General features: G+C 44.6%; 1 protein-coding gene across 4 annotated transcripts in view; it reads right to left on the bottom strand.

The window, feature by feature from the left end:
• CACNG2 (calcium voltage-gated channel auxiliary subunit gamma 2) overlaps positions 1-12958 on the bottom strand; it is a 123477-nt gene that overhangs the window by 46255 nt on the left and 64264 nt on the right. The window lies entirely within an intron of this gene.

The following is a 12958-nucleotide window of genomic DNA, read 5'->3' on the forward strand; positions in this document are numbered from 1 at the left end:
GACAAGAAGTGCATGGGCATGCCTAAAAAAGACCAAACAAGCCCCCTCTTTCATGCTACCTTACTGCAGCACACTGGCGAATATTCACACTTTTGTACAATGTATCGAAAGCATTTGAAATTGTATAAATCATTAATTAAACTACTGCTACAGCAACTAGAGAAGCTAAGGAGGAAATGAAACCAAGTGATCCAATTCTGTCCGGATTATACCAATGCAATGCAGGTTAGATTTTCTTTCAAATCAAATCTGCTTCAATGGAAAATCGTTGCGACTAAAACGCATGGAGCAATACACCGATCCGTGTGTTTCCTGACCGAGCCTATTTTTCTGAGTCAGAAAGTCATCACGGATTGAATACCCGCTATGTATCTTGGACTCATAGTTCTTTGCTATGTTTGATCCTAGGTTTAAGTCCTATGTAGATGCAAAGTGCTCTTTGCGAGGAAGTTGTCATCTCAAGTGACACATGACATGTCTCCTGCTTCATTTTCTCTGGCCAACGTTACTGATATGTACAAACTGACCTTCTTGAAGAGACCCAATGATGATGAGTTAACACAGCGCACCAGAGTGAAACATTGCTACAGCTAGTCAGGCTTAAGAGAAATGCTCACATTTATTGACATCACTACTATGACTCAGTCTGATACAGTAGGCATCAATAGAATGATGGAGGCTGCTTTAATGATAATGAACAAAGTAGCATCTCACACAATCCCTCTGAATACTGAGAGGAAACAAAAGGCAATTTTGAGCCTCTTGTACAAACTAGCTATGGTGTACTTCAGCTGCCCACCCTCCAATGTGTAATCAGAGTGCTTAGCACAGCCAGGAACCTTGTGAGCAATCGGTTTAGGAGGCTTATTTCAAAACAATGTTTTGGAAACCCCAAGTGGGGCCTTCTGATTGGGGGACCACCTCATCCTTTAGAGATAATGTTCCAGACTGTACACTTAAATTATACATATGTTACCTTATACTGCACAGGACTATGGAATATTTTCTACAGTGCATTTCTGGTATTCATCTGATATATTATCATGCATGCACTAGTAGTATTTACTCTATATGTATCAAAGGGCCAAGCCCATGCACTCTCTACTGGCTATGCAAACCAATGTGGCAGTAGGCCACACTCCGTCTGAAGACGGACCACACCCAAAAATGGGCCCCTAATACCGCATTTCCTTCATGGCCCAGGCCAACACTGTTTGTATGCAAACCCGAAGGTTTAGGTAAAAAAACAATGTTTGTGGTCTGAACACATGTGCAGAAAAGGTATTGGGATATTTCTTAAAGAATGATAGATATGCTTGGCATTTAGGGCATGGCAACTGGCACTTCTCTTCAGAAGGAGGTGTGCTGCGACCGTTTTGTACGCAGGGTCTGTGTAGGTGAATGCAGACTTCCTAGATCTGGCTGTCTGGACCCTATGCCCAGTCTGATCAAGCCATGGCTTATGCAGACTACTAGGCTTACTATCATCACGAGTCATGACAGAAGGCTGTGATTGTCTTGATGATGCTATAAATCTGTGTCCTAAGACACAGCACTCGGATCTCGCAGATCCATGCAGGAGCCATTCAGAGCCGTACAGATGCCTCCTGATGCAATTCAATGTTATTTGTAAAGATTTGCACCGATGCTTCCCTGCGGCAATGCAGTTCATTACAAATCAGAATCAAGCCAACAGACTGCAACAGTGGATTCCAGTAGGGGTGAGCTAATATTGTGTGGTGGGGATGATATTAACAACAGTGATGAAGGTGATAAGGATTAGGACATCTTCAACTTTGAGGATGATTAACACTGTAAACCTTAAACCCACTGGTAGCTTGGATTACCCAAACCACCTAAATATATTATTTTGCAGAGGCACAATAGGCAAACGCAGGGGGGTTTCCAGTTGCCCAGAAACAATGGAATATAATACGACTATGGGAGCTGCCGCCACATCATGCAGTATAAGGGACAGAGTGGAGCTGCTGCACATGCCCAGTGGTAGCAGCTTCTTCTACCAAATTTGCTGTGTGTGGATCTGAGTCCTCAATCAGTGACCTTGACCAGAGGACAGCTACCAGGAAGAAGGTACAGGTGCCTTATGATGAGGTGGGAGAATGTGTGCTTAGAAAGTGCAGTACTAGTTCTATTATGTTTGTGTATTTATTCATTATGGTATTTTTAACATTTTCCTGAAAACTTATTTATATTATTTAAAAGTTTGATACAGCCTATAATATAGTATAGACATATATAGTGTTAAATATTAATATTGTATTAAATACAGTATCCAGTGTATAGAAAGACCAATGTGCACATTAATGTTCAGGGTCGTTACTACTTATAATGCTCCCCCAGACTCCCACTCTTACTCTGGCACAGTGGTAATTTGTGTACTGCATTTGGAAACCCCCCTATAGAAATCCTGCGTTTGCCACGGGCACAAACAAAACAGGCACTTCAGCTACAAAAGTGGCAATCCCTGTTCCATGTTTGAGATTTACTTTTCGTTATAGTAATACATGCATTACCTTCCACTAAATACTCTACCTCCAATCATCTAGACTAAGGGCATAGAGGTTCTGGAGAGGACCAAAGAGCATTCTGAGAAAATTAAAGATGGAGTTATAGACATGCACAAGAGAAGCAAGGAATCCAACTATAATGAAGTCACAGAGTTCAGTGGCTGGCTGGTTCAGACTGGAGTGACAGTGCTCCAGTCAACCTTGCCTCCCAACTTTGGTAATCTTGAAATCTGGATCAGTGAGACGTTCTGAAAATGGGATTGGGCTAAGATGAGAGAAGACAGGGCATCGGGTACATGGGTCGGGGCCTAGTGCCCCGACCCTTGTTTTTATCATTTTCAGGGGCGTGCTCAGCGCTCTCCTAGCAACTTGGCAGCCCCAGGCCCCCTCTGTGCCCTCCTTCCCTCTTCCCTGCACTTAAGAAATGCCATGAGCAGGTGCACGGCTTCACCTCAATGGTCACCGCTGCTCTGCAGAACAGCGGTGATCCACTGCTCCTCCACCCGCAGGACATTGCCACCTGTGAGAGGGACAGTGCAACGATCTCCAAATAATGAGACTGTCCCGCTGTAATCTGGACAGTTGGGAAGTATGAGTCAACTATAATAAGACCTCTGTGTACAACTGTTCGTATGGGAGGATCACCAGAAGGAAACCATTACTGAAGAAAAACGCATCTAAGAACATCTGTGATTTGCTAGAAAACATCAGCAACTCCGCTAAAATGTGGAATAAGATTGTGTGGTCACTTATTGAGTCTTCTGGCCACAATGTTATATATGGTGCAAACCAAACATTCTCCATTTCTTAGGAAACACCATCCTGATAGGGAAGTGTGGGGGTGGCAGCAACATGCTGTGGGAATACTTTTCCTCGAAATTGTGCTAAAATTGGTGGACTTATTGATGTTGCAAAATACTTAGAGATACTACAAGACACCCAGCTTCAGTCTGCTGGGAAACTAAAGCTTGGGAGGAATTTCATCTATCAGCCGGAGAGTGAACTCAAGCACAAGGCCAAAGCAACATGGCTGAGCAACAAGATTGTGTGGTCTTCTTGAAAAATTGTCAATATTGAATTTACACACATAAAAATGTATATTCATTTTCTGTCTTGGCATAATTACAATACAATATTTAAGCTTTAAAGAAATCATCAAAAAGAGATTTGTTGATGCCACAACAGATGCATGTACTATGGGGTGGACACCATGTATAATATATAACACCGACTGGCTATGTTCGATCATCCCTGCACTCAGCTGGCCATTTCTTCTGTTATTTGCTTCACTAAAATCATCACTGCTCAGCTTCAGTTGGTCAAAGATTAATATCCAGGCTACTACTGATCAGCAGCTACCAGCCTTGGGGAGGGGTCGAATAAGGGATAGCGACCAAGGCAGAGCTACAAATAGGGAGAGGGGGCCAGAGAAACACATAGGGCAGAAGAGGCTAGAGGTACGCATGGGAAGGAGGGGACAGGGGCATGCTAGGGGAAGTCAGGTGCACATATGGGGAGTGTAGATCATAGTCATACATCCCCATGTAGGTGGCATAGGCACTCAGAGGCAGAGGAGGGCAGAGGCACAATTAGGGATGGGCATTTTTGGGAACATAGGGCAGAGGTACATATGGTAAGGGAAGAATATAGGTGCACATAGGGATGTAGATGGCAGAGACATGCTTGTTAAAGCAGGAGGCAGAGGTGCATATGGAAAAGGGAGATGATAGGTGCATATGGGGATGCAGGAGGCACTACCTGGGGGTGGGGGCAGAGGCACTTATGGGTAGAGGGATTAGAGGCATGATTTGTGAGGCATGATTTTCACTCATGTGAAAGACTTATATTACTGATGATTAACCACTTTGGTGTCATGCCCGGAAATTTCTTGAGCTGAGCTGTGCTGCCTGCGCGGGCTCGCCGGAGAAATTTCCAGTGCATGCCGTTGATTAAAAGGTTTGCGCCAATGGTGCCTCCAGCTGTTCACCACTGGCGCACCACCACTAGGGGCATAGACCCCCCCAGGTTGTCACCTCTGGGCTTTGCCCAGGGTCGACTCCCCCACCCCAGCAATTGTACACTGGGACTCAGTGCTGCTGCCGCCGCCGCCATTCGCAGCAGTGAGCAGGCGGCAGGCCCCGCTCGGCAAAGTTCGGGGTGGCTTGGGAGTTCGGGCACCCGAGCTGCCCCGAACATCCCAGAGCCTGCCGCCTGGTCACTACTGTGATTGGCGGCAGGGGAACCCCGGCAATCCGAGGTGGGGAATCGGCACTGGATGGCGGTGGGAACAGGTGGGGGTAGGCGACAGGGGAGGTGCTGCCCCTAAGTTCTGTGGTGGGTTTTTCTGGGGCAGGACAAACCTGCCCTGATAGATTTGTTCTACCCCAGAAAAACCCACCACTCAATGGAATCAGGTTAAGGAGGAGCATTAAAAAGAGATGGCTCAGGCACATATGTGATCTGTAATGGTTTCTTGACCTCTTCTATGAGAGCACAGCTACTGCAGTACCACTTTTGTCCCCTATGTCCTGTGTAGTGCACTACCATTCTTCCCTTACCGAAATCATCACTAAACCTAAATCGGCAAATGCTCTATAAAATGGTGGAAACCACATCAACATCTATCCTGCGGTTCTCAAGATAAGCCCAAACAGACAGACAGTCGGATATACTAGGTACCAGCCCATCAAACAACAAAACAGTCATGTCAGTACCAGTCGCTGTGGTAGGCCAAAAGAAGCAGTGCAAGAATAGCTCCATCTAGTGGCTGCCGTGTATTAGGACAGCGGGCTTCATACATGTGCATGCATGTTGTACTGGCAGAGGAAGATCAGTTGCATAAACATGCAGACTCAGTAGAGTAATGTCATCCTGATGAAAGTTCGGATGTGTAGCAAGATATGTAATGTCGGCAGGATCTCTGGCGTGTCATTCTGTTCAGTTATAATGGAAGAAAGATCGCCAATTTCTTCTTCCTTTGGATAAATTAACTTTACTCTGCTGAATAAGATTCCGTTGAGATTAATCTTATTCTGCGATAAATTGCTATTGATAAACATTAGCTTGGAATTGTGCATTTTGCACTTACATAGACCAAGTTTTGTAGTTGATAGTTTTATAAATTAAAATACTTGTGTTTCAAAATGCCGATGTGGAAACGGATGTGAGCAGATTTAGGGGTATCTTTGCTAAAGTGCCTGTTTTTCGAAGTGGAGATGTTGTCCATAGCAACCTATGAAATTTTATCTATTAACTTTTAGGAGCTGCTAGGTAAATGATAAGTTGAATATGATAGGTTGCTATGGGCAGTGGCTTTGGGCCAGATGTACTAAGCTTAAAAAGTTATAAAATGGAGAGTGATAAATCAAGAGTCTCTTTATCCAGGCCTCTTTGAAGGGTCTAGTGGGATCCCAGTACACCCCCTCCTCTCTCTTCCACGCTGTAGGTGCCAGGGGTGTGGGGAGAGAGTGGAGTGACTGCTGGGGAGAGAGGCAGCTGCAGCTGTATTAGTCAATGCTCTCTCTACATGTGTGATTTGTGGGGGAAAATGATTGCACCCCTTCCTCCACCAGTCTATGCTGCCCATCAGGCACACACCTGCACCACCTGTGGCACACACAGCACTTCATGGCTGCACAGAACCTAATACATTTCATCAGAGACAGCCCCAGGCATAGGCAAGCTTGGCAAATGCCTAGGGGAATGGCCGACACCACTCTCTTCCTGAAGAAGTGGTGTCGGCAGACACTATAAATACGTTTAAAATAAGGTTGGATAAACATTTGTTGGTTAAAAACATCCACGGGTATGAATAAGTAACAATCTGTCTTTAAAATATCAGAACATACTATACAACAAGGGATTAGCTACTATAAACATAGGTTGAACTAGATGGACGCAAGTCTTTATTCAGCCTCACCTACTATGTAACTATGTAAATGCATTCCAATGATAGGACCGACTCGTAATGACAGGGTAGGGACTGGGATGGGCATATCGTGAGTAAGGTAAAGAGGTACTACTGTGTGGTGTAACAGGAATAAGGTACACTACATATCATACAATGTGATTAATGGACACTACTGTGTGACATAACTATCATGTGATATAATGTGAACAAGGATGCACTACTATGTGACGTCCTTTGGTGTGCTACTGTCGTGTGGTGACACTCCTTCCCAGCAAGACCACATCGCTTTCAGTCCCTATTTAAAATATTGGGGTCTTGCTGGCAGAGACCACTAAAATATCCATTTACAGCTCTGTGGATCAGAATTGCTATTGGTGAGAGTTGATAGGTGCTGTTAGTTGTTGCAGTGATGTGATGCGGTTATGGATGCTGTGCTGGGTCAGAGGTGGAACTGGTGGCGGTGCTAGTAGGCAGTGGGCATCAGTGGTTAAAGTGAGGGGTAACGAGGTGGAACCGAGTTCCACCACCTCTAATTGTAGGGAGAACTGAGTTCCAACTCTATCACAGCCCTGAACAGTAATTCCAACACAAATGCCTTTCCCAGCGGCTTCTCCTGGCACAACATATGTGATGTCATGACATCACCGCTGCTGAAGTGAAGAAGAGCCAATAAGAGGAACAGGCTCTGTGCTTGCTGAAGACAGGGTGAGAGGAGGCTGGAGGGCCTCAGAGGTGGGGAAGCTGCTGGAGGGACACAGCAGCTGGAGCTGCTAGAGGGACACTGTCTATGTCCCTGCTGAGGGACATGGACAGTAAGCTTCTGGAGAAACAGAGACAGATGTGTATAAGCAGCACAACTGTGGACATTATGTGTATAAGGGGCATTACTGTGTGATTTAATATGAATCAAGTGCACTACATGCAGTGTAATATGTATATGATTGTGCTACTGTTCACTGCAATTTTAACTGGCATTACTATTGTGTGACCACACCCCTTCGTTATGGGACCATTATCGCATTATGGGAGGTAGGGCACCCATTACCTGGTACTGATCTAGGCCAGGGCCACTTTAAGCCCTGGTGGGCACCATCCAAAATCTTGTCTAGGGCATCAAATTAGTTTATTAGTGTTTTCTATGTAAGGAACTAGCCACTGAGGTGGGCATGGGTTTGATTCCCACCATGGCCCTAACTGTGCGGTGTTTGTATATTCTCCACATGCTTGCATGGGTTTCCTCTGGGTACTCTGGTTTCGCCCACAATCCAAAAATATACTGGTAGGTAATTGGCTCCCAACATGAATTAACCCTAGAATGTCTGTGTGCGTGTACATGTGGTAGGTTATATAGATTGTAAGCTCCACTGTGGCAAGAACTGATAATAATTACCAAATATTTTCTGTACAGCACTGCAGAATATGTGTGTGCTATATAAATACCTTATAATAAGAAATAATAGCAATACATTTAGAAATAAACCTAATTTATCTCCTTTAGACACTACTTACACAGCACAGTTTGGTTGAGCACTTTGGGCTTGCGTACATTGAAATGATGCATCTTTACATTGAAAAGTAAAATCGGGGCCAGAGAGTAAAAGAATGATAGACAGAAAGGAACATTTATCAGCAGTGCAAAGGATTAACATGTTAAATTAGTTTTTACTTACTGCATATCTAGGGCAAATTCAGCAATTAAAATATGTTGCAGGGTTGAATTTATGATGTGATAAGAGCTGGGTCTCCTCATTAATACTTACTACAAAACCTGACTTTCAATAACCAATAGAGCGTTTTCATAGAATGGTCCTGATTATCAACAATGGACGACCCCCAACCTAAATATATCCCTGCTGCGTTCATTAAATACAAAGAGAAACATACACATCAGGACGTGAGGTTGTGGGCACGACAGAGATATAGAACTGTGGTTGCTTTCTTTTGAAGAGCAAAATCAACAGGACAATGAATCCAGAATAGATTAATTAATTATTAAGGTACTTGTATAGTTTCATGGCGGCACCTCCCTGCAGATTGCATCGTATGCAAATTGCATGCAAATACCGCATGCTATTGGCATACAATTTGCATACGATTCGATAAGGGATGCTATTTAGCATACCCCCACTATCCACGTCACCCCTAAGCGTGGGCGAGCGGATGCGGTACGCGTCCTGGCGACCTGTTCATACCCCCACTATCCACGTCAGACTGGAGTTGATTTTATAAAGTCTGGTGAGCGCAGCGAGCCCCGCGAGGGGACGCGCGAAACGAGCCTAAAGCATTGCGTGTATTCCGCGTCCGCTCGTCACGCTTCAGGCTCGTTTTACGCGTCCGCTCTCCATGCTTCACTTCACTTTATAAAATCAACTCCACACCGGCTTGGATAGTGGGGGTATGAACAGGTCTGGAGGACTCGTACCACGTCCCCTCGCGGGGCACGCTGCGCTCGCCACGCTTCGGACTGACGTGGATAGTGGGGATGTGCTAAATCACATCGCAGATCGAATTGTATGCAAATTATATGCAAATCGTATGCAAACATCACATGCGGTCTGCTGGGAAGTGCCGCCGTGAAACTACACAAGTACCGATTAATAATATAATTATACACATATTCCACATTACATTTCTATTCAATTAAATTAGAGAAATTACAGTTATCCACTATTAACTTACTAAATGTCACAATGTTAGGGTCTGGGTGTGTTTCTAGGCCCTTGGGGTCAACTGCAACATAGTACAGAGGAGTCTTGGGACCTGGAAATGCGCGTGTGCATGTTTCGTGTGCGTGCGTCCACAGTGGACAGATTGCATGCACCCAACATTGCGGCTGAAGGGGCGTGGGACGGTGGGCCGAGGGACTCGTCCATGGGAACGCCCAGGGTTTCATGGGCATTCCCATGAAAACGCTAAGCAGGTAGCATGCACATCTAAGGTTTCTCTGAGCAAACACACACTGCAAATGGGTGTTTGCAAGGCGGGGTTCGGTGGACTCGCAAGGCTGCGAATTTGCAGCCTTGCAAATTAACCAGAATAGCCACCATTATGTATACCTCCCAAATCTAACTCTCTCTGCACATCTGTTACATCTGCCCCACCTGCAGTGCACATGGTTTTGTCCACTAGAGAGAGAATTTGCATTCGCAAGTGAACCAGAATCAGGCCCCTAGTCTCAATCCATGGCAAAAAATGAAAATATGAGGAGGAATTGGCACCCCTACTCAGAACTGCCAGCTGGCCAATGCTGCACAGTCCTTGAACTTAACCCTGACCCCAGCCATGGTACTGGAACCTGAATTCAGAACTCAAACCTGGAACCAACACACACTGGAAATGGTCCTGCAAGACACATAGGGTTAAATGTAATAGGATGAGAGATTAAGAAAGTGAGAGATTTGAAAATAAATCTCCAGGTTTTTTTTTAAAGTGGCAATCATTTACACTGCAAAACCAGTTTGATTTTGCAGTGTAAATTATTGCCGCTTTAAAATAAACTGGAGATTTCTTTCCAAATCTCTCACTTTCACCCATAGTCTGCACTAGCAACAAAACCTCCAGAACATGAAAACCTGTCACTAATCAGCCATATAGTGTGTAACTGGTGACCTCCATGGATTACAAATGCTATTGTCAGTAGGGGCAGGACCTCAAAAGCATATGGAAAGCACAGGGACCCCTGAAGCAACTGCTCAGACAATTGCTGAATACAATCAGGTATTTGCAAGGTCACAGCTGGACCACAGTTTCTTTTTACATTCTGATCATGTACACATTTCATCAGTGTTGACATGAATGTCAACAGGGCCAATATCCACATGCTCAGCATGCATGTCCACATTAGGACCATGTCAACATTCTCATGTACAGTAGGTCAACATGATGAATATCCACAAATTATACCAAACCCCAAAAAATGACTCAAGCTATGTAGTAGTCACTGTATCTCTTGTATAACACTGCACCTATATTGAACAATAGCGACTCACAACAGCAGATGGGTAAAAAATACATATATCTAAGTTTTTACAGTAAAAGTAAAATAGTACAGTACAAAGTTAATGGAGTCAGTTATTAGATTACAGTATTACAGTATACTGAAAAATATACCCATTTATAAATATTATTATAAAAAAATGCCTGTGCCATGTCCGTGCGATCTTGATTACTTTTATCACTAGAGGTTAGAACACAGTAATGGCATATATCCCAATATTTCAATTCAGTGGCGTAAGTTCATGCATGCAGAAAAGATCAGCGGCCTCTATAAACGACCGGCAGGTACGCGCATCATCTGATATATCGTTCATACACACAGAACGATTTGAGCGATTGGTCGTTTCAATCTGTCTGGAACGCCCAGATCTTTTAACAAATCTTTCCGTGTACGCACCATAAGAAGGAACATTCCAGAAATATCCAACTCCTACCATAACCATAAGGGTACTACACTTTTGCTCCCTTGCATACCAACACCATCTTGGCTTAAAAATCCATGCCCATCCCTTGTAATGCTCAGTGTACTGTATTTTGCAAAACTAGGACGTAATTATACAAAATGCCATTTTTGTGATGAGACACTGATTTTGAACTTTCAGATATGATCCTTAAGATCAGTAGTAAGAGGTATAGAAACAAACACAGATAACACTACCATCACCCTTCCTATGTGACAACCAGCTCCTATCAGTGGTGTTTTAAGAGAGGAGGAGGCTTGTGTGGAGCCTCCTCAATCCAGGCCTCCTCCTCTCTACCTGAAGCAGTGCAGCACTGTAGAGCCTGAGCACTAGAGGGCTCAGAATCTAATACACATCCATAGATCTACAGGAAAATAGCATGTCGTACATTTTTTCATTGATTTTCGCAGCGCTGTTGTTGTTGCTGAACTACTTTCTACATGATAGGGACGTGGCAATAATGCAACTTCCAACACCCACATAGAGAGTGCTACCTCCTTCATATGTTTTAAACCCATTGACTAAATGTATTTGCCTGGTAAATGATTTTGTGTTCTTGGTGTGAATCATGTATAAAACACATTGTTATATGCAATAAAGAATAACAGATGCAGTGCAGTCTGATCACTTGTGCTTAGGGTTGCCACCTCAGGCATCATTGATTCCTGGAGATTGACCCCCCCCCCCCCCTTCATGCATGCGCCGAATGCGAGTGCGCTCCTGGAAAAGTGGGTGTGGCATCATAAAATGGATGTGGCATCTTCAGAAAAGGGAGAGTGGCCTCTAATACAGGCATGTACGCAAACATCAACGTAACAATAATAAAATAAAACTTAAAAGTAAAGAAGTTATTAAATGAACAGCAGTTAAAATGATCAATAAAAAAACATGCATTCACATCATATAACAAATTTTACACTGCCTGCTCAGCAACCACAAGGCAGAAACAGTCTTGCAGTCTCGAAGGGGCTGACCTGGTGCTCGATGAACCGCTCAGCCCAGTGGCAGTCCCGCTGGATGTACTGCGGAACGAGCGGGTCTTGGTCCGGGCCAGGATCAGGGACAGCTCGGCATCAGACTTGCACTCTCTGGGGAACATGGTGTAGCCGTACCGGCTCCCTCCATCTCTGTGAGACTGCAGCACAGGAGACAATTCTGCCATCTTCTATGGAGGAGACACTCTGGTAATGAGCACAGGCTGCACAGCACAACATGCAGTGCCTGCTTTCCCATTGCCACACCGCACAGGCCGCTAGGGGGAGTGGGGATCCTGCTGTGGAGGCTTTTTAACTCACCCAGAGAATCCCGGAATCTGGGAGACTGAAAAAGCCTCTTGAAGGGTTGCCACCAAATCCTGCAGAATCCTGGAAATCCGGGAGAGGTGGCAACCCTACTTGTGCTTCTCTGCTTTTATAAGAGAAAACTATTGTCGTTATTACAATTGCTCCAGATCTTTCCAGAGGTCACAAAAGATTTTCTGGGGTAGATTAACTAAGATGGGAGTTCTATTGAAGATGGGATGTTGCCCACAGCTACCTACAGTAATTTTACCTCTCAGAGAGGGAGCTCTAACTATTGTCCTAAATAGACAATTACTTGTTGACCGTTTAAAAATGGTGCCAGATGATTCAATTATGGGATGCATGTTGGGAGGGGGAGGGGTGACTATCCCACATATAGTAGGAATCCCAGGTAGTGGCAGCTGCTGCCCGTGGGCTGCAGCACAGACCACATAGCATGGAGGGACTGGTTAACACATATAAACATACCTGTAATATTGTATGTAACTTATGTACTAGTTGCCTGACCCTTGGGATCAGCAGCGCTGTTTCACAGCCGCCACTCCTCAGCTTACACTTCCTTTATAAGCCCACCGGCATACCCTTGTGAAACTAGATAATGGGAGTGTAGCAGCGGGTTAATACAGGTAGGACAAGCTGACTGCTGTATACCGGTGCATCGGCAGCAACGGCTGTGAAACAGCACTGCTGATTCCTGGAGTCAGGCAGCAAGCCCTATAGCTACCAGTTTTATGTACACGACAGCCAATCAGAGGCAATCTT

Source organism: Crinia signifera, chromosome 8 (assembly GCF_055691185.1).
Source record: "Crinia signifera chromosome 8, ASM5569118v1, whole genome shotgun sequence".
NCBI classification, from domain to species: Eukaryota; Metazoa; Chordata; class Amphibia; order Anura; family Myobatrachidae; genus Crinia; species Crinia signifera.